This window comes from Stegostoma tigrinum, chromosome 8 (genome assembly GCF_030684315.1).
Source record: "Stegostoma tigrinum isolate sSteTig4 chromosome 8, sSteTig4.hap1, whole genome shotgun sequence".
NCBI classification, from domain to species: domain Eukaryota; kingdom Metazoa; phylum Chordata; class Chondrichthyes; order Orectolobiformes; family Stegostomatidae; genus Stegostoma; species Stegostoma tigrinum.
Genome location: NC_081361.1, coordinates 41158075 through 41179107, shown reverse-complemented (window position 1 = coordinate 41179107; position 21033 = coordinate 41158075). Strand labels below are relative to the sequence as shown.

General features: G+C 40.5%; 1 protein-coding gene across 12 annotated transcripts in view; it reads right to left on the bottom strand.

Moving 5' to 3' along the window:
• The window catches only part of ssbp3a (single stranded DNA binding protein 3a), a 164121-nt gene that overhangs the window by 127913 nt on the left and 15175 nt on the right, over nucleotides 1-21033 (bottom strand). The window lies entirely within an intron of this gene.

Sequence of the window (21033 nt, the reverse complement as noted above, 5' to 3'; positions counted from 1 at the left end):
GACCATTCCAGGATCTGTGTGCTGAGTTCCATTGTTCCAGATTGAATTTCATATTTACTCAGACTACATTTAGGTTGAAATAGACAAATGTTTGGTATTCCAAGGAATATGGGAGCAGATAGGAAGTGGACTTGAAGCTCAAGATCAGCAACAGTTGTAACAAATAGAGGAGTAGGCTCAATGGACCTCATCGACTATTCTTCCTCCTGCCACTTATCTTTTTGTGTATTTAGCCCAAAGGGTTAAATTATCATTGGAGATTATACAAACTAGGGTTGCATACCCTGAAATATACAGAAAATCACCTCTTAGCCTTTTAAATTTTCAAGATGTTACAGGGAACTGATGGAGTAGATGGAGAGTAACTATTTCCAGTTGTGATAGTCTAGCACCAGGAGTGCAGTCTAAAATTTAGAGCCAGACCTTTTGGAATTGTAATTAGGAAAAAGAGATGTCTCCACCTGAAATAAGAAAGAGTAGAACATTGCACAGGCACACTTGTACAAAGGGCCTGTACCTATGCAATACTGTTTTATGTTCTATGTAAATTTGAACTCCCTGCAAACGGCTGTTGATGCTCCATCAATCACAAATTTTAAATCTGGGATCAATATAGTTTAAGTGTCTTTGGATAACAAAATCTATTCACACATTTAGACATACATTTGCGTTTAATATATAGTATGCAATTGTACAGATAGTGGGCAAAGAAGGATATGAAATAGGGTACAGATCAACCACGATTTTATTCTATGGCAGAACAGGCTCAAGCGGCTAAATTGGCCTCTGCCTGTCCCAGCATTCTTTGTGTTCTCTGCTGAGAACACATTAACTTCGAGGATGAGTCACCATTCACTTCACAGTAATCATTTCACAGTTCAAATGGAATAAGCCCTGACACAAGGCTTCTCAGTGTAAAACAACAGAACCAAGCAGCAAACCACAGTGTAAACTGCAACCAGATTTAAATGCACTGCAAAGTGGCAATGAACAGAGTTCCAGGATTATGCAAGGCTTTCCTATTAAATTTGTCTCAGTTTAACAGCAAGCTGTCATTAGTAGGCATTCCTTTGTCACCTCTCAATAAACGAAATGTGCATCTATTAGAGCTGAAAGTTATAATACCATCAAAACACCCTGCATCCAAAACCTATAAAGACACCAATGCGTCTTAGCCAACTTCTAGCAGCGGTCCGGGTAAATAATTGAGGCACTGACTCAACTAGTTCTAATTATTTTATGGGTACAAAGCAAGTTTGGATATATACAAGGACCAAAACCTGCCTCAGTACAGAAGAGAAACAAGACTGCACAAGAGCAAAAATCCACACATGCAGATGGACAGTCATTTGTTGCATGATCTTGAGTAACCAACCCAAAACGAACTGCTTTTGTGCAAGCTGACAGCAATTTAAAATACTTGTCAGCTTCAGTTCACCAGAAGGTCCTCCATCAGTGCTACATATCATGTTAACAAATAAATTTTAAAAAATCGCACCAGTGCTAACATGGTAAAGTCACCATGTTCTCAGAGGCACGACTGGTGGTGGTTTATCCTGAGTCTCATCACATCCCAGGCAAGGGAACAGGTTAAAAAAGGAGAATCCTTCATGGTAACCTCAACAAGCGTGGTAACTGAATGCATACTGGCAGCACACTACTTTGCAAACCAGCTGTCCAGCCAACTTCAGCTGACCTGTCCCCCCGCTACACAATACAGCCATTGAAATAACTTAACTGCAGCACATTTGAGCTAAATATCTAATCACTGCACATTCCAAGACTCAGAAATCTTCTGCATCATCCAAAGAAAACATTTTTTGCCCTAACATTTGTCAGTCTTGACTTAATGAAACATTCTTTGAAACAGAACACTACGGGTTCAAGTCTGACTCCAGAAACTGAAGCACAATCTCGGCTGACATTCCAGGACAATAATGAGGGAGTGCTGCACTGTCAAAGTGTTACCATTCAGATGAGAAACCATTTGTTTCTCAGGTGGGCGTAAGGGATCTTACGTCTCTATTTTAAAGAGCATGACAATCTCCCTGCTGTTCTGGTCAACATTTCTCAAACTTCACAAAATAAATCTGGCCATTATCTCACATCTTTGAACAATTTGCTTGCCACTTTTCTTGCACTGCAGCAGCGAATTACTTGACAGAAAAGTACTCATGTGCCATTGTCACAAACAGTACACTAAAAATGCAATTCCTTCTTTATAGCATAGAAGAAAATTTAAAACTGAAAATTAAGTTGGAAGTTAACACAACTGGTACAATCTAAATATCTTATCACCAGAGGACTCCTTTAGCATATTCTACAACTTCCTATGCATCCTACTGTAAACAAATCAATGAACTGTCAGGACTTTCATTAATATCATAGTTCATATGTATCAGTCTATTTAAATTCATGATCTGTGAAAATGTAGGGGAAGAAAAGGATCTTCTGATTGGAATGAGGTTCTTTTCATCAGGATATCACAACAGTTTTCTTTTTAAAAAGAGTGGCCATGGGCAGTTTAAAAGAGCAATTAAGGAACCTGTTTTAAAGCCAATAATCAGATCTTGAAGTTCTCACGTAGTAGTCTGCCAACTTCATCTATTCCTCAAATTTTTGAAACACCTTACCATTCCAGGTAATTTGAGGTAGACTGGGCACTATTCAGGACCAAAAATGACAGTCTTAGACCATTCACAAGCTTGCACAACATACAGCAAGGAAATGATCTGATTGTAATAGCTTCGATGCACCCTATTTCAGCACCAAGCTTGCCAGTTAGTGGGTTTGGTCCCACTAGCAAGGTCACCAATAAGGACAAAGTTATTGATGAACTTTCCTAAACGGAGAAATCACTCCATTGGAAAGAACACTTCAAATGAGCCATTTTTACAGAACTTTGGTAGGTGCTCATGTAAAAGAGGGTAGCATATCTATTCAAATCAATTTTAGATAGCAGATGAGAAAGTGCTCATATGAAGAAAAACACACCAAGGCACAAAAGCAAGCAAAAGAAAAACCTTGAGTGGAGACTTCAGTTTTTCAAATAAGAAAATAGTGAAATAAAGAAATTTTTTTGCCAGTCTTCTAGTCACATGTAATACAATCTTATACCATTGATGCATCTTTCTACATTGATAACGAAGTGACCGCACATGGCCGAGGCTCATAGAAACTTTGATTTTCCCTATCAAAATAGAAGTTATGAAACAAATTAATTCTGCAGAGGTTTGCTTACAGGTTTATTCTAAAATTGATCAGTCATGTCGTGGGCTTTTGCCTTTTGTAGGATAATCTGTACCTGATGCTACAATACTTATATCAATTCCCATAAGAACTAGACATGAATAACGCAGTAAATCTAACACTCATTACAGATCCAAGTATATGTATTAGTTACAGTCACAAGCATTTTCATGTCTGGCCTAATATTATGTATCAAAGTTAAAACAGTGGCATGTTTGATCAATGTGTCATGTTTCAACTGTCTCCAGAATAGATAGAAATGGAGACCTTGATACCACAATGATATTATAACTATGTCTTTAATGTTATACTGCATTTTAAGTGTAAGATAGAACATAACAAAAGGTTGTAAATTTGCAGTCAGGAGAGAGCCAGCAGTTCAATTTGAACAAGGTGGAAACACAGGGCAATTAAAACCAAGCTCAATCAAGTCATAAACCAACATCCAGAAACAGACTTCTTGCAAAATAGGTCACCAGACCATGAAGAGGAAACTTGGCTGATTCTTTCTCCTCAACATCCTGCCCTGCACCTTCCCACAAGGCCTCTTCAAGTGATTATCCCTTCAAATGCACCTTACGTCACCTGCCTGCATTGTTCTATCTGTTCCCATGAGTGGGTGGAAGCGGTCTATCTTTTCTCATCTCATCTTCCCCTATCCCACCATCACCTTTCACTCTCAAATGCCAATGAGGCACTTATGTGAGAAGTTCCTCTGACCTTTATGACACATGGCCGTATCTCAGTCCATTTATTTATAGGACTCTAAACAATGCAATGCTGCATGCATACATACATACATACATACATGTGTATATTCGAAAAACATCATGCTAGGAAAAACTGCAATTGGCTGAAGTGTACACTTCACACATTTACATGACACAGTCTCGGCTGGGCAAATCAGATCTACTTCACTGCAACTCTACAAAGGGCAATAATATTTCCATCTGCCAGTATAATCAGAGATAAATGGATTGTATTTCACCTCAAAAGTGCTTACCAATTCACGTACTCGTTGTTTCCACATACCACTCCATAGGTGTGCCTTGCACCAAAACTTTATCAGCTGAAATTTTCTTCATCATAAAGGAATGAGTGAGTATCTGTTTTTTGAATGTAATATTAGCATCTGACCCACAAGCAACCCACAGCAAGTGAATCTGTGAATCTAGCCCAACTGAACAGGATGAAACTATCTGCCCAACGTTGAGTTTCAACTGAGAGAGTGGCTCATTTTACAAGTTTGGATGAATTTACATCCAGATCATTGTTCATGCAGTGCAAGATTTGCCACTTTCCCATCCTGGCCTGCATGACGTTCACCAACATACACATCATACATCTGTTAAGTTACAACCATTTTGTTACTCAAGCCAGCCATGTGACTTAATTGGTTCTTCAATAAATTTATTTATTCATAACTTCAAACCACATGCACTTAACAAATCACAGTACAGCAAACATAGCGAGATTCTACAAGCACAGTGGCAAAAGAACTTGATATTAAGAGTATCTGTATGGAATGAAATAAGATTTAAGATGGTGAAATGTTATGAACAACAATGAACTAATTTAAGTGGATCACTACCAGCCATACTTTGCAGATTCTCAATACATGTCCCAGAAATTTAAAGCATTTGAACTGCATTGCAATGTAACTATCAAGTAGGGTTGGTCTGGGCAAATGGGAAGGAGAACCGGAAGCAATTTGCATTATGGGTAAATATTTGCTGCCATTTTTTCCGTGCAAACTGTATAAAAGAAAAATCAACAGGTAGATATGTTCAATGAGATCACGCTCAAGTATTTGCCTTCCAAAAATAAATACATTTACATTAAAATCTCAGAGACAACAGATCTGTATAAATGTTAATTAACAGGAAACTAGTCATCAATATTCAAAATATTTCTCATTCAAAAACCGAAGGCTGGATCCACAAATATTTTTTCTGAAGGACAAGAGGTGGCATTCTTTAAGCTTAATTGACCTCACTTGAGGCTGCAAAGTTGGTTTTAAAATAAAACATACTGTGAAGTGTTTTTAGGCAATTCCCTTGGCAACCTCCACAGCCACGTTCATGCCTTTTAGCAAAAGCAGAACCAAAAGACGTATCAAGTAGCTGCATGTGTCAATAGGATGCAGTGAACAACCTACAGAATAGTCCCAGTGGCAACAGCTCCACGCATCCGGAAAGTGGCCTAGAATCAGCACTTATCTCCCTGAAAACATTTTCATCTGCCAGCACAACCAAACACATCAATAGAAATACCCATCTTTCCTTTCCTGCTGCCAACTCACCCACCCACACACAGATTCTCGCCCCTCAACCCCACAAATGGAACCACACTGAGCAAATGGTATCGTTCCCAACTGAGGAGTCGGTGGACCCCTGCAGACAATGAAGCAAACAAGATACATATTAAATAACAGTCCTTTGTGCCTAAATATAGACTGCCAATTTCAACCAACCAAAGAGGTAGGATTCTATTTTACTTTGGCAAATTAAATGCAGATTTTCTAAAACATTTAGACTCCTTTGAGCTCAGATTTTTGTTCATATTATATGGTTTCAGATAGGTCAGTGCCCTGCCTCCATCTGTATTAGACCAGTAAAGGATACTGCCTACCTCACAGTCTATCCCTGGACCTGGCTAAGTTCACCAATCTTGGCCAAAGTGATGGCACAGGGTACAACTGCTGCCTGCGTTTCTAAGTTGGGAATAATTATAACTCCTGATTGCTATGCAACGGCTTTGTTGGCAAGTACACGAGAACACTAAATGAGGGCAGAATCAGGGCAATTTGGCTCCCAGGTTGAATAACCTGCCAATGACCACTGTCAAAGCTCACACTCAAATGAAGTAGCTTTGCTATGTAACAGATCAACAGCTATTATAACTAATAGCTAGAATCTAGAAAGAGTCACTCTTTTCTTCTAATCTATTCCAAGTGAGTAACTCTTGCCTGAAGTGACGGGGGTGGGGGGGTACTAAAATTGTCCCAGATACCCACTTCCCACCGCTATTAAGCAAATTAGCTGGCAATCTATGCTTGCAGTTCTGTGACTGGATTTGGTTTGGTTCTGATGTTACTTTCTATAACCAATAGACTGCAAATGCTCATTATTCAAACTAAAGACAAGATGCCCCAGAAAACAATGGGCTGTCATGGATAACCATACCATTACAAATCATTAAACCTTGTGCGGTAGGGTGAAAGACAACTGGCAGTTTGTGGAGGGGGTGGTGGGGGCAGAAGAGAAGAGATGAGTGGAGAAGGAAGAGGAGAAGATCTACTCAAGATTCCAAATCACTACAGATACTTATACCATCATAGGTCCATGCACTTTAGGGAGGGTTCTACGTACTTTGGCAAAGGTAAGAGGAAGAGATGTGAAAATTTGAAAATACAAACATATCCCACAGAGATGCAGCCACACCCAAGGTGCTGCAGGATCAAATTCCAACTGTACTGGCCAATATGATCCAAAGTAATGGTATGCACTGAAGGTCTTTCATGCAAAAGCAATGTACAGTTGCTCCACTGGCAGAATGACATTCATGGCAGTGGAGACATTACATTCCTTTCGCAAAAAAGATGCCAAGTGAGATTTTGTCCAATGGGGGCAGCAGAGCCAAGCTAGTTCTGACTGTGGGCCAGAACCACAACCGACTATTCCCTCCCTAGCTCAGGGGCATGGAGGGCAAATTCACAGATTACTGCATGTTAAAGACTAATATTACCATTAACTTGTGAATAACTCGTGAAAGATGCACATTGTTTCAACAATGCAGTTTCTGTATGAACCTGACCTGTAATTTAAGCCAGCCACAATCCACACCCCCAAAACAAGGCACACTCCCTTCATCTAGTTTGAGGGAGTCTGTGTTTGCACAAATACTTAATTCAGCAGACAAAATGCCTCAGTGAACCTAAAGTATAATTAACTTTAGCAAAACAATCTTCCCACAATTATAGCCAGTTTGGAACATTTGTCCCCTCACATTAGAATCAAGCAAGTTTTACAAAATTGCTAATGCCTTGCACACAATTCAGATTTAAGATTTCCCAAAGCCTCATTCAGTCAATGCAACAGATACATTGAAGTATACAGGTCATGAGAAAAACTCAAACTTAAACCCAGCTGGTGACGAATGAGCACATTTAAGCAAGAAAGCAGAGATAATGATTAGTGCCCATGACAAGTGTGGAGGTATCTAGAGACAGAAGCCACACTATATTGAGCATTCATGAAGGCACCGAGTATCAGCATTCACTTAGCAAGGTTCTGGATAGCTACCAGATCTTTGGACACCTTCACAAAAGGAAGTGGTGACTGGACAAAAAGTATGCAGACAAGACCCCCATTTTTCTACAAAGAAGGGCAAGTAATCTTAGTGGACTACACAATAGCCTAGAAAAGTGCATACAGATCTTGTATATACACCAAGTGGCAATACACAGACATCAGATTCCATTCAAACTAAGTATTTTACTCATGAACATATATTCAACTTTTACTAGATGCACAGCGAAATCAAATAAAGGCCAACAGAGTCTTCAAAAACAACCTAGTGTATTCATGCAGACCCTTCAATAAAAACACCAAGGCTCTTCACAGACTTTTAATGTTGCATTGAGACCATAGACTAAAAGGTTGAGTGGTTTCTGGCTACAATACAAATCCATAAATTTCAAGAGGCCTCGTAAGTACAGGGATATACATCCATCTATCCATTGAACATCACAACTGGATGATGCAGATTACTCTGATCAGGCAGCCTGTTCAACTAAATTTTAGACAGGCAATAACAACTAGATCACCCCCAACAAGCTCCCTCCACCCATTATTTTTGTCTGCCCGTGATTCTCATGCTGTTTGGGATTCCACTGTTGAGGCAGAATTATGAAAATTAAAATCTGTGAAAACCAGTGTGCATTCGGTACACTATATTTTCAGCTTCAGATCCTCAGTGAAGGAAAAAACTGTTTTCGCTCTGTGGTACAAATGGCAATCAGAATCAGTGAATATATCCTCATGCTTTGGCCAATACAGAATAAGCCAATCGGTATATCCCCAACTTGGGACTGTGTTAGCGCACACTGGGAATCATCTCTTATCCGCGTAACCGATATAGACTTTCATCCCAGGATTTGGTTTGAGCTTAATTGGAAAGGTTAGCATTCTTTGTAAAAGTTTATTTTAAGGGTCCTGTGTGGATCCACAAATCCAGTGTGAGTGTGCTTTGCCAAAACATTGGAAAAAAAAGCACGAGTGAAATCATGTCCAGTGTCAAGAAAATAAAAATTATAGTTTTATTTTTATGAAACAAACATTTCTGTAACCATCTGCCATTCAAATTATACGTACCCAATGAATTAATTTCAAAATATTTTTACCCAGGGAGCCAATGGATTCCTAAAACATTTAGAAAGTGTACTTTTTAAAAATCAAAACAGATCCCTGAATGATACTGTGGGAGATCAGACTGAGTCAGCGTACGGAAACATCCAGTTTTCCATATCGGCACACTGTTGCATTACCTGGTTTCAGTGAAAGCAATGAAGACCAACCACTGTTACCATATCCCCAAGGAAAGTGTGGGTGGAGATAGTGGAGTTGTGCAACAACAGTCCAAATTCCCACTCCTCATTACGATGCAGTGACCCCTGTAAAGTACACATGGGAACATCAATTGAGGACAAGATGTAATTGGTTTGTTGCACTCCCCCGTTAAATAGCCTTCTGATATTCCCCAAAGGTTACAGGTGAAGGAATGCAAATTTAAGCAAGGTACCAGTGTCAAAAAAACCACGTACCTGAATAACAGCAGGGCAGTGACAGCGAGACAGACAGCAGGACCAATGAATAAAAACTGAAAGAACTATGGGTGCTGTAAATCATCCATAGTTGCTGGAAAAGGTCAGCAGGTCTGAAGGGTCACCAGACCCAAAACGTTAACTTTGAATTTTCCTTCACAGATACTGTTAGACATGCTGAGCTTTTATAGTAACTTAGTTTTTGTGCAAAGAAAAAGGGAAAAAAAATCAGGGGGAGAAGGCTGAGTACAGTCCATAAAAACATATAACAGCTCGAGTCATCACCTTGTTCCTTGCAAACCAGCCAAGTTGGCAACAGGCAACAGCTTGCAGCAAACTTGGTTCTGAGGACAAGGTCACTCCATTTTGCTAAATTCAAGTGTTCTTAGCACCCAAAACTAGACTAACCAACTTTACTCTGCTTGCTACGTGAGCAAAATGCAAGCAACAAGTCAAGGTCCCTGCTTTCCCAGCAAACCGCTGGTAGATTAAGCAAGACAACAATTTACATGAACCAGTGGAAAAACATTCATTAAAATATTTAAGTGACTATTACGACAAGAAAACATTGTAAAGTCTAACAAGATTCTCTCCGTGAAACATTAAAGCTTTTCACTTAGATGGACGCTTTTTGCTTTTGTTTAAGGCTTCCGATTTACCAGACTGTTTATAGATGGGGAAGCTTCCTGTCCACAGTTCCATCATCACTTCACCACGAATACAAAGAAACCACTTAATTTTCAAGGGTTTGGTCCCCTTCAAGGAGTATCAAGGGTCATTTACATTCTATTTCTGGGATCAGCTGGAAAAAATAAAAACACTTTAGAAGCAAGAGGTTTCCTTGAAGGAGATACAAAAATTTTGTAACATTGCTTAATTTTTCATCATATATTCTCTCCTCTCTCAATATGTCGAAAGTCATGGCATTCTCTAAGTAAACATGAGATCCAAACCTACACGGACATTTCTAGTTTTCACCACGTCCGCAAATAGGTTAACAGCGGTGCATCTGCTGACAAAATGCTGTTGGCGATTTCTCACTTAATAGATCCGGGGATAAACAGAAGGCAAATTATTTGTACAGCATTCCTGCTCTTTGTAGGTGAAATGAAACCAAATATCTTATCTCCCAATTATATAGAGCTTTATTTTCCCCTTCCACACAATATTTATTATTGACAAGAGGCAAACTGCTGAATGAGATACTCACGCTCAGAAAAGCACCAGCTACGTGTACAAAATGTCACAGCACACAATTCGTTAAGGTGCCCTTCCTCAAGCAAAGACAGACCAAGGCAGAATCCCGCTGCCATGATACAAGATGTACCATTCACAAGGAAACTGCAGACTGAAAGAATGAGCACCTTCACAGGAAAAGTGGAACATTAAGCTTTAGATTCAGGGTCAGTAAAGGTGTACATTTTTGCAGCAATTTCAAGTTGGTCCAGAATCCACAAGTCAGAAATTGTGAAGAACTCTCAACAGCTACCAGAGAGGAAAAAACGCACAAGGTTCATCCAAATTAACATAAAAGGCAGATATTTTTGTACTAAAGGATAGGTCCACTTGCTTCACTCAATGATGAGCACAAAGAAAGAGAGGCATGAGCAAGTTCCCCTGCTGCTGCACCTCTCCAGATCAGCTTATTTAAAAAACCTTTACAAAATTGGTATTCATACCATGTCTCAGTTGCACCATGATGGTATGAAACATGTTTGATGCAAAAGCTGGCCCCTTCATGGTCTTGTCTTTTATTTCTCATAGGTGAACATCAAATTAGAAATAAATTTTACACCTACATACATTCAGTTCTGTAGCAAATTCCAAAGAAAATTTTTATTTTTGTGGGAAGATTAAATATATTACTTGAATATTTACTAGAATGCAAAACTGCAGAGAATAAGCATTCATAGCTTACAATTCATATGGCAAAAGCCAATTCACCGACACAATTAGATATCAAAACAGATGAGGAAATGTTACAAGGAGAGGTGTCAAAAATCTTGTTTCAGAGATAGATGTTTAAATAGAACTGGAAAATGGAGGGGGCAGGATGGGAATAGGTCTGGTCAACCGTTTTATTCTTTCATAGGTTAGGCTATAATTTGTTACCCATCTTTAAATGCCACAGACAAGGTATTGGTGAGTTGTTGCAGTTAGTGCACTCCAGTTATGCCCACAATATTGTTAGAAAGAAAAGTCCATGATTTTTGACAACAGTGATGAAATAATGATATAATTCCAAGTCAGGACGGTGAGTGGTTTGGAGGAGAGCTTAGAGATCACTGCTGCCCTTACCCTTCTAGCTAGTAGAGGTTACAGGTTTGGGAAACTCCAAGTCTCGGTGAGTGGCTGCCATACATCTTGTATATGCTCCACACAGCTGTCCCAGTACATCAGTGAAGACAGAATCAACTTTGAAGGTGGTGGATGGATTAACAATTAAGAGAGTTGTTTTGACCTAATGGTGCCAAGTTTAGGTAATATTCTGGGAGATGCACAGCATCCCATCACACACCTGGCTCGTGCCTTGAAATTTGAGCAGCCATGTAGTGAGCTACTCTAAAAGAACTGAATTCCAGAGGAGAGGGTAATGTAACTGTCAAATGCCACCTTGACATCAAAGACAGAATACAGTACTGAAGAGCCCAGGCAAAACTAGCCTCCTCGGGAACCAGGGTTAAGCTCTCCAATGTTTGGACACATACTGAACACAAAGAAAGATAGAGTCACATACTCCAAGACACAGACATTTGTGGTTGAAGATCAGTCATCTCAGCTCCAGGACACCTCTGCAGGAGTTCCTCGTGGTGGTGTCCTAAGCCCAACCAGATTCAGCAGGGATTATCTTCCCTCCGCCACAAGGTCGGAAATGCAGACATTTGCTGACAACTGCACAATGTTTAGCCTTACACCTGACTTCACATACTAAAGCAGTGTCTAAAATGCAACAAGACACGGGCAATACCCAGGTTCAGGCTGACAAGTAGCAAGTAACATCTGTATCCAGTGCCAGGCAATGACCATCTTCTACAAGATGGAACATACCCATTGCCTCTTGTCATTCAACGGCATTACTATGGTGGAGGTCATCATTGACCAGAACCTAAGCTGGACTAGCCAAATCAATTCAGTGACCACAAGAACAAGTCAAAAGCCAGGAATCCTTCAGCAAGTAAATCACCTCTCGACTTCCCCAAAGCCTGTCCTTTCAAGAGGGTACAAGTCAGGAGTGCAATGGAATACTCCCCCACTTGCCTCGGTGACTGCAACTCCAACAATACAAGAAGCTTGACACTATCTAAGACAAAGCAGCTTACTTGATTCGCACCACATCCCACAAATATTCACCCCTCCCAGCACCAGTGGTCAGTAGCAACCATGCGTACTATTTCTAAAGGTGCCCTGCAGAAATTCAAAGTTCCTTAGGCTGCATTTTCCCAAACAATATACTGGAGAGATAAAGACAGCAGATACTTGGGAACACCACCACTTGCAAGTTCTCCTCCATGCCATTCGCTATCCTGAGTTGGAAATACAATCACCATCCTTTCACTGTCACTGGGTCAAAAATGTGAAACTCTCCCTTTAACAGCATCATGGGGATGCCTTCATCAAATGGACTGCTGTGATTCAAGGCGGCAGTTAGCCTTGAAGTTATTGCTGGACTATGAATTGACAATATCCACATGCCATGAACTTACATTAACAAAATTAATCTGGAATCAGAAAAATAAATATTTCTTAGAAGCAGTGGAGGGAGGGGTCTTAAGACGATGGATTCAGAAAGGGAAAACTTAAGATGATGTGGATACGGGGATTAGAATTTTAAGCTGGAGATCTTGGAGACCCAGCAGCTAAAGTCAGAGAGAAAAGCAGAAGTGATGGGTGAATGGGGCAGGATATCTAGTTTTAATGGTTACAGAGTATGTGGGTCAAGCAACTAAACAGGAGAGCATTAGAATAGTTATATCTGTGAACAATCTAATACAACCTGACAATAAAGAGGAGGAGGATATGGGATTGTCAGCTACAACATTTTTTGTGGTAGGGTCAAAAGTTTACTTCCATCTTCCCAATACTTAAATCAGAGGAAACTATGATTTACACAGGACTGGGATTTCAGACACTGTTTAGCAAAGGGGCAGAAGTATTGAGATGTGATGATGAAAGCAATAGAGAGATTAAAGAAAAGAAATTGGTTGTCACTACCTGCTTTAGACTACATGGGCCTTCAGACACACAACAGCATAGATGGCTCTTGCTGCCCTCTGAGCAATTAGGGATGGACAATAAATGCTGCTGTACAGTAATGCCCACATCCCACGTATTTAAAGGGGACACGTTTGTGCCCCTTGTGGTGCAATGGTCACGTCCTTACCTCTGAGTCCGAGGATCCAAGTTCAAATCTCACCTGGCTCAGCGGTGTATAAACAGCATCCCTGAATAGGGTGATAGGAAAATATTTTCTAAAAATGGCTGTTCTTTTCCCTAGTAAAAGGAGTTGGACAGGAGCAGAAGAGGACAAAACCAAGTTTTATTTAATGATGAAACGCAAATTAACGGTTGTGCAAGCAGACGAATTCTGCACTAGTAAACGGATGACTTATATCGCTCGAGAGGTGAGGAAGATGTTTAAGTGGACAGTTGACAGCTGAGAAAATAAATGAGGGAATAAAAATAAGTGCAGGTGTGGTAGTGGCTAATTTAAATAACAAAGAGAAATTTTTCAGAAAAGGTAAGACACAAAACATTGGTAATGCCTGCAGGTCAAAAAAAAATGTACTTATTAAATTCCAGGCCTTTTTTAAAAAAGTATTTCCAGAACTAAATGCAACCAAAACATTTCTGATCTTCAGGCGAGTTGAGAGATTTGTGCTAGACTACAATAGCTGTTGACACAGTCTGCTTGATACAGCAACACCGTCCCAGGTGAATTCTACGACGAAGACAAAAGGAAGTCACCAGTCAGGATAGGCGAGAATCTAGAATGAAGGAATATCCCCTTCTACAGACATGTAAACAGCACACAGAGTCAGCTCTAAACTATGAAGACGACACTGACATCAGTTAAAATCTGAAGATGATCTTTTAAGTATGTGCTGACCAACCAGGCAGCATCACAAGATAAATCATTAACATCTGGTGAAGCTCAATTTCTTTTAAAAAAGGGGTTCTCTCCCGACAGAAATCCCTTAAATAATAAAAGAATCTCAAATTTCACAATGCAGCCAAAAGACCAGGCACCTTTTAAGAGTCCACTTAACAAGGGGTTTCAAACCTCAAATATATGTAGGCTTGCTGTGATTATGAAAACAGATCACAGGGATTCTAGAATTTAATTTATTTAGCACTTTTCAGAAGTCAACTGCAAAACCCTGGCCAAGGTTAGATTCAGTAGATAATTACCACCACATGGTGTGTAAGAGAGAACAGACTACTTAAGTTGTACGATCTGTTGAGTTGATTTAACTCGGGCAATTGTGGACATTACAACTGACATCCTACAGTTTAATCTGGAAAGACTGGGGGCTACAGGGCAGACAGGCAAGGGGTGAAAATCAGCCAAGATTTCACTACTGGTCATCTTCGAGTGATGTCAGCTGGAAAGGGCATATTAGAAGAGGACATAAACCATAATGCAACTAAAGCCAATTATCAGCAACATTTGTTTAGGACCTCTAAGGTTAAATTTGGCATTTTGGTGGCAACACGCACGCAAGTGGCATTATTAGAAAAATGGATTTTTGATTTAAAAGTAACTCTAATACCAAATCAGCCCCTACTTGGAGATTAGGTTCAGTATGGGGATACACAGTGCAACCGAGTAACCTGACACAAAGGATGACTGAGGCAGTATCTTCCAAAAAACTTCACTATAGTGGCTCCCTGCTTAAGTAGTTCTCTGCTTCAATCAATAAGTAAATGTTTCACAAGAACCAGAAAAAAACCCACAGTGGAAGATTACAAAATTCTGAAGGTGAAAGTGTCCCTCAACAATCCACTCCCACCACCGCCACCCCCACCCCCCACAACGCACCAAGGTTTATGCAGTGCTCACTAGAAATCTCAGCAGGATCGTAGCTAACCAACCCTCCCCCGACATTCTAAAGTCCAAACTAAAGAAAATAAATCCAGATACACCACTACTTTTGAAAGCGAGCAAAGAGTTTACGACATTTCACCAAGAGCACATAAGGGGCAGATGCCCGATTTGAATGGAAGAGTCTAAATAACAGAAGCTTTTTTTTGTTGTTTCACAAAGCAAATCATGCTGCAGTCCCCAATACGAATTGCAAATTTCCCTCTTTTGTCTTCCTTTTGTCCTTTAGAAACAGAGATCGTGGAAAGAATTGGATGGAGGCCCAAACACTATCTAAAGCTACAAATTTGTTATTAGGTTCTTTTTAACCCCAGCCTGCCAACCCCACCCTCCAAGACCCCACCCTATTCCCCCCCAGGAGGGACGGAGAGCTCAGAGTACAAATTAACCAGCATTAACTGCCCCAAATTTACACAAAGGCTCACCCGAGTGCTGGCCTCTATTAGACGTGGCCATGTCATCCTGGGAGCACACAATGAGCAACATTCTACAAACAAAAGGCAGCTCGCACTGGGCATCAGCTACGCCAAGCACTGCAGCTATGAAAAACAAACACACTCTCAGCTCATGGTTGGGGGGGGGGGGGGGGGGGGGGGGTCTTGTTCCTATTCGCAATATTTTAAACTAGTTGGAGAAAACAAAAATTTTAAAACGTGTCGGACTCAAACTAAGTTGCTGCGCTGCCCTCTTTAAACAATACCACCCACCTGAAGGCAGCTCAGTGTGTTCCCCCCTCGCAGGAAGCCAATCTGACATGTCGTCAATGCTTTTAACAATTGTCTGATAATACTGGACACTGCAAACATTTCACTTCAACCATTTTATTTCACCTAGTAAGCCCAGAAACTTCTCAGATACATTTGTCAGTGAAAAACCTGCTGACACCCAGGTAAACCGGGGAAGGAAGGATGAATAAACATGAGAATCACTGCCATGGCTCGTCTCTAAACACTGATAAGCAAACATTCCAGAGTCGTGGAGGAGCACAGCCAAAAGGAACCCTTCACTGTTGACATCCCTGTGCATCGGCTCCATACATTTTTAATATCACAGCCTTGTGTCTAAGGACAGGTGACTTAAATCTCGAGCCATCCAAGAAACTGTACAGGAGATATAATCATTATCCTGGCTGTGGCAGAAGCTCATATTCTTTTCCTAGTTCTTAAAAAATACCTTTAATAAATACCTTTAAAAAATAATCACTGTTGAATTCAAATGTGAAATTGCTATTACACTTCAGTTATGTCATTTTATGACACAAGGGAAACAGATTTAAAGTCCTCAAAATAGAAATCCTCAAAGTAAAAGCCTCCACAAGACTTTAATTTTTTGAGGAACTCGACAATGTGCTCATTTTGATTCTATTATTTATTGTACATCCTGTACATTTTACTGAATGACTGGGTTCCATTCGTCCTTGCATTTGAAGAGTTTAGTTTGGGACGCAATTTTAAAAAGATACCAAGAATTAAGCCATTTCCCTCCTGGAGGTCATGTTAAAGCTTTGCAAACTGGGACATTCCATCATATGAACCAGAGTTCATTTTTTAATTTCAAAAGAAAATGAAATAGCTCTTTGAGGGAGAGCTATTAATGAGAATGGAAAAAGTGTGGCACTCTACAGGCTGGCTGGGGCAAAAAACACCGACAGGTCTGATGAGCTAAAAAAGAACACTCCCTTTCTTGTCTTTTAAAGTACCAATTCTAAGAACAAACCATAGTCACTATTATTTTTCATTCTAGTAACACGAGTCACTTTTTAGCTTGAATGCTGACATTTACATTGGCTCTTTGAGCTTGAGAACAAGGAGTTCCTACTCATTAACTGTAGTGTAAAATAAGCATCACAAGTCAATGCATTCAATCTAAGCTGCGGTAGCAGATGAAACACTCCTAGTGGCCTCAGCAAAAAAAAAGGAAAGTACAAACCAAGGTATCTGCCCCGAGCACCTCTAGAACAAATGCTGATAAGATCAGCTTCTCCCAATATGCCACAGTCAATTAGATAGCTAACACACTCAATGGAATATAACAAAAAGAACAGCCACTTTGATGTACAACAGGAGGTCCTTGTGGAACAAGATTCCAACAGAATTAGGCTCCATCATGAGGAGGACGATGATGTTTGGTGACAATCAAGCGAAAACGTCTGTAAATTCAATAATTACAGATATACTGTAATAATATTAATTGCATATGATGCACAAAATGTTTAGCTTTGCTGTCCATACAATTATCTACATTGAAACCAAATTGGCACCTGCTGTGCTCAGTTACAAAATCAGAAAATTAGGGATTCATGCAACACTCCAAGAATTAGGTTATAATCAAGACTAATACACTGTTGGAGCATTGAGGAAGTGCAGTATCACCAAACACATAGCCCTGCTATTCTTTAGATGTAGGATTAAACTAAGGATCAGTTGATCACCAGTTCCAGTGGCTGAAGTAAGTGTTGGAACTAGTTTATTTCCTTCCAGTTTTCCTCCTGTCAGAGAAACCAACAGGCATATCATCCCACTGTTTGTGAATTCTTGTTGTCAAGAAAATGGCTCTCATACCAATGCACTTTAGGTTAGTGTGAAATTATGCCCCTTTAAAATGTGAGGCACGTGGATGACAAAGCAGCACAACTCGTTACCAATACCATCTTGGGGAGCTGCTCCTCAAGGACAGGGAGCCCATGGTTATGGACAGCACCTCGAGCATCTTGTGAGAACGAGGAACAGCAATGTTAGGAGGTTCACAGATCCGTAACAACACCTATCATAAGTGACAGAGACAATATATGCTGGCGAGGTGGGAGGCTGTACAGGAGAAAAACGAGGAAAACCAGAATACTGGCAAGCAGTCAAGATAACAGTTTGGAGCTGGATGAACACAGCAGGCCAAGCAGCATCTCAGGAGCACAAAAGCTGATGTTTCGGGCCTAGACCCCTCATATACTTACAAGGAGTCACTGTTTTACAAATTTTACACATAAAGGTACAGCACAGTACAGGGTCTTTGGCCCACGATGTTGTGCTGAACTTTTACCTTAATCCTAAACGTCTATCTAACCTCCAACCCTACCTTATACTATTATCCAGATGCTTAACAGTCACGTAAATGCCCCTAATGAGGCTGACTCCGCTGCCCTCTCCGGCAAAGCATTCCATGCCCCAACCACTGAGTGAAGAACCTACCTCTGACATCTCCCCTATAATCTACCTCCACTTACTTCAAAACTATGCCCCCTAATAGCTACCTCCACTCTAGGAGGAAAGTCCCTAGCTGTCTCCTCTATCTACACCTCTGATCGTTTTGTATACCTCTATCAAGTCACCTCTCGTCCTTCATCGTTCTAAAGAGAAAAGCCCTAGCACACAACCTTTCCTCATAAGACCTTCCCTCCATTCCAGGCAACATCCTGGTAAAACTCCTCTGCACCTTTTCCAGTGCTTCCACATCTTTCCTGTAATGAGGCCACCAGAACTGGACACAATTCCTCCAGATGTGGCCAAACCAGGGTTTTGTATAGCTGGAGCGTAACTTCACAACTCTTGAACTCAATCCCTCTATTAATGAAAGCCAACATACCATACGCCTTCTTAACAACTCTACCAACCTGGGTGGCAGCTCTCAGGGAACTGTGGACATGAATCCCCAAGATCCCTCTGTTCCTCCACACTGCAAGAATCTGTTAACCCTGTATTCTGCTTTCAAGTTTGTCCTTTCAAAATGAATCACCTCATGCTTTTCCGGGTTAAAATCCATCTGCTTACTTCTCAGCCCAGCTCTGCATCCTATGTCCCTTTGTAACCAAGAACCGCACTGTCCACATTATGTCCCACTTTCATATCGTCCGTGAACTTGCTAATCCACCCTTCCACTCCTTCATCCAAATCATTTACAAAAATCACAAATAGAAGACCCAGAACAGATTCATGTGGTACACCACTCTTAACTGAGCACCATGCTGAATATTTTCCGTCCACTACCACCCATTGTCTTGTAAGGGTCAACTGATTCTGAATCCCATCTGCCACATTTCCCCCTATCTCATGCCTCCTTACTTTCTGCAGGAGCCTACCATGGGGAATTTTATCAAACGCTTTACTTAAATCCATGTATACCACATCCACTGCTCCACCTTCACCCACGTGTTTGTCACCTCTTCCAAAGAAGTCAGTAAGGTTTGTGAGGCATGATCTACCCCTCACACATCCCCAACAATTATAACACTTCTGGCGGAAAATGGAATATTTTCATTTTACTGACATCTTCATGCAGTTAGATTGATGAATGCAGCTGTAACAACACAAAGTTCTACGCCATCTAAATTGAAGCAGCCTATGTGACTGCACCTCATCTAACACCAACGTTCATTTCCTCCACCAATACCAGTGGCAGCAGAATGTGCCATTTCTAAGATGCACTCTAAAAACTCATCAAGCATTTTCAGACTGCAGTTTCAAAATCTACAACGTTCATCACCTGGAAGGACAACACAAGCAGATGTATCTTAACACTAGGACTTAAGTTCCTCTCTAAACCTCATTCTAACTTGGAACTACATTGCTGTTTCATCAGTGAATGGATTAAAATCCCAGGACTCCCAAATAGCAATGTGAATGTACTACATCACAGACTGCAGCGGTTCAAGGCAGCTCACCAACACCTTCTCAGGGGGGAATAGGGATGGGCAATAAACCAGTGACATCCACATTCTGAAAATGAATTTTAAGTTACACCCCAGCCAGCTTTTCTGTACTGTTAGTGAGCCATTAGTCAGCAAGTTTTCTTATAAAAACTAGCTGTACCTTCTTCATAGAAGAATTAAATCCATCCATCCACAAACTTAAATGGCATATCTGACAAAAGTTTTAATTAAATTGATTACACAAGAAGGATTCTAACAGCTCACAGTGAAATCTCAGTAAACTGACACTCCACTTGAACTCAACCTGAGCTGTTCCTTAATACTTGCACAGATTAAGAGACCCATGTACAGATCAGTTTGAGAAATCTGAGGACAAATACAAAAGATTTGTTCCCAAAGTAAGATATATGTCCTTTAAGCATTCAGTTCAAACAAAATATAAAAGCAGCCCTGGTGGCAGATTGCTTCAGGCAAATATATTTTCCTCCCCTCTATCTCCAACATTCCTTTCACCATCTTTTTTGAAGTGGACGGCTCGTTACTGGGTCACAGTTCCACAATGTTTTTGGGTACTATGCCCAAACAGATAATTCTTGCTAACGTCAGCCGACCAAATGGACTCAGATTAAGTACCTCCCAATCCACACAAAATGCATTTTCCAAAAGGACTCTTAGGAATCAAAACATCTTGCATCTTCTAGCTCAGTGAAAATCTGGCCAATTTTAGTGCCTCCTTTTCCCCTCCTTTCCAAATCCAGCTGAGGCGAACCATCAACACAAGAATTAAACTAAGCTCAGCTACTCGTGGAGCTATTGGGAGAAGCTGCAATAAAAGAATTAATGCATTGAACCATCTGTTGCATGCTTAACAGCCACACAATGCTGTATCAAGTGTTTACCTGCATCATTGAAACCATTTCCAAGAGACCAGGAGTACAAACATGGTCAAGTTGCCAAGAACAGTTGGTCATTCATTGTCTTTTACATTAGCACAGCCAAACTTCAGGTTTTAGCTCAGTTATAAAAAAGGTGGCCAGCACAGCCCACTGCTGATGGTATAATAAAGGCAAAATACTGTTGATGCTAGAAATCTGAAGCTAATAAATAATGAAGAGATTCAGTAGATCTGTGAAGAAATGCACAGTTAACATTTTGAAACCAGTACGACTTTTCTTAAAAACCCAGAACCAAACTGGACCCAAAACATGAACTGTT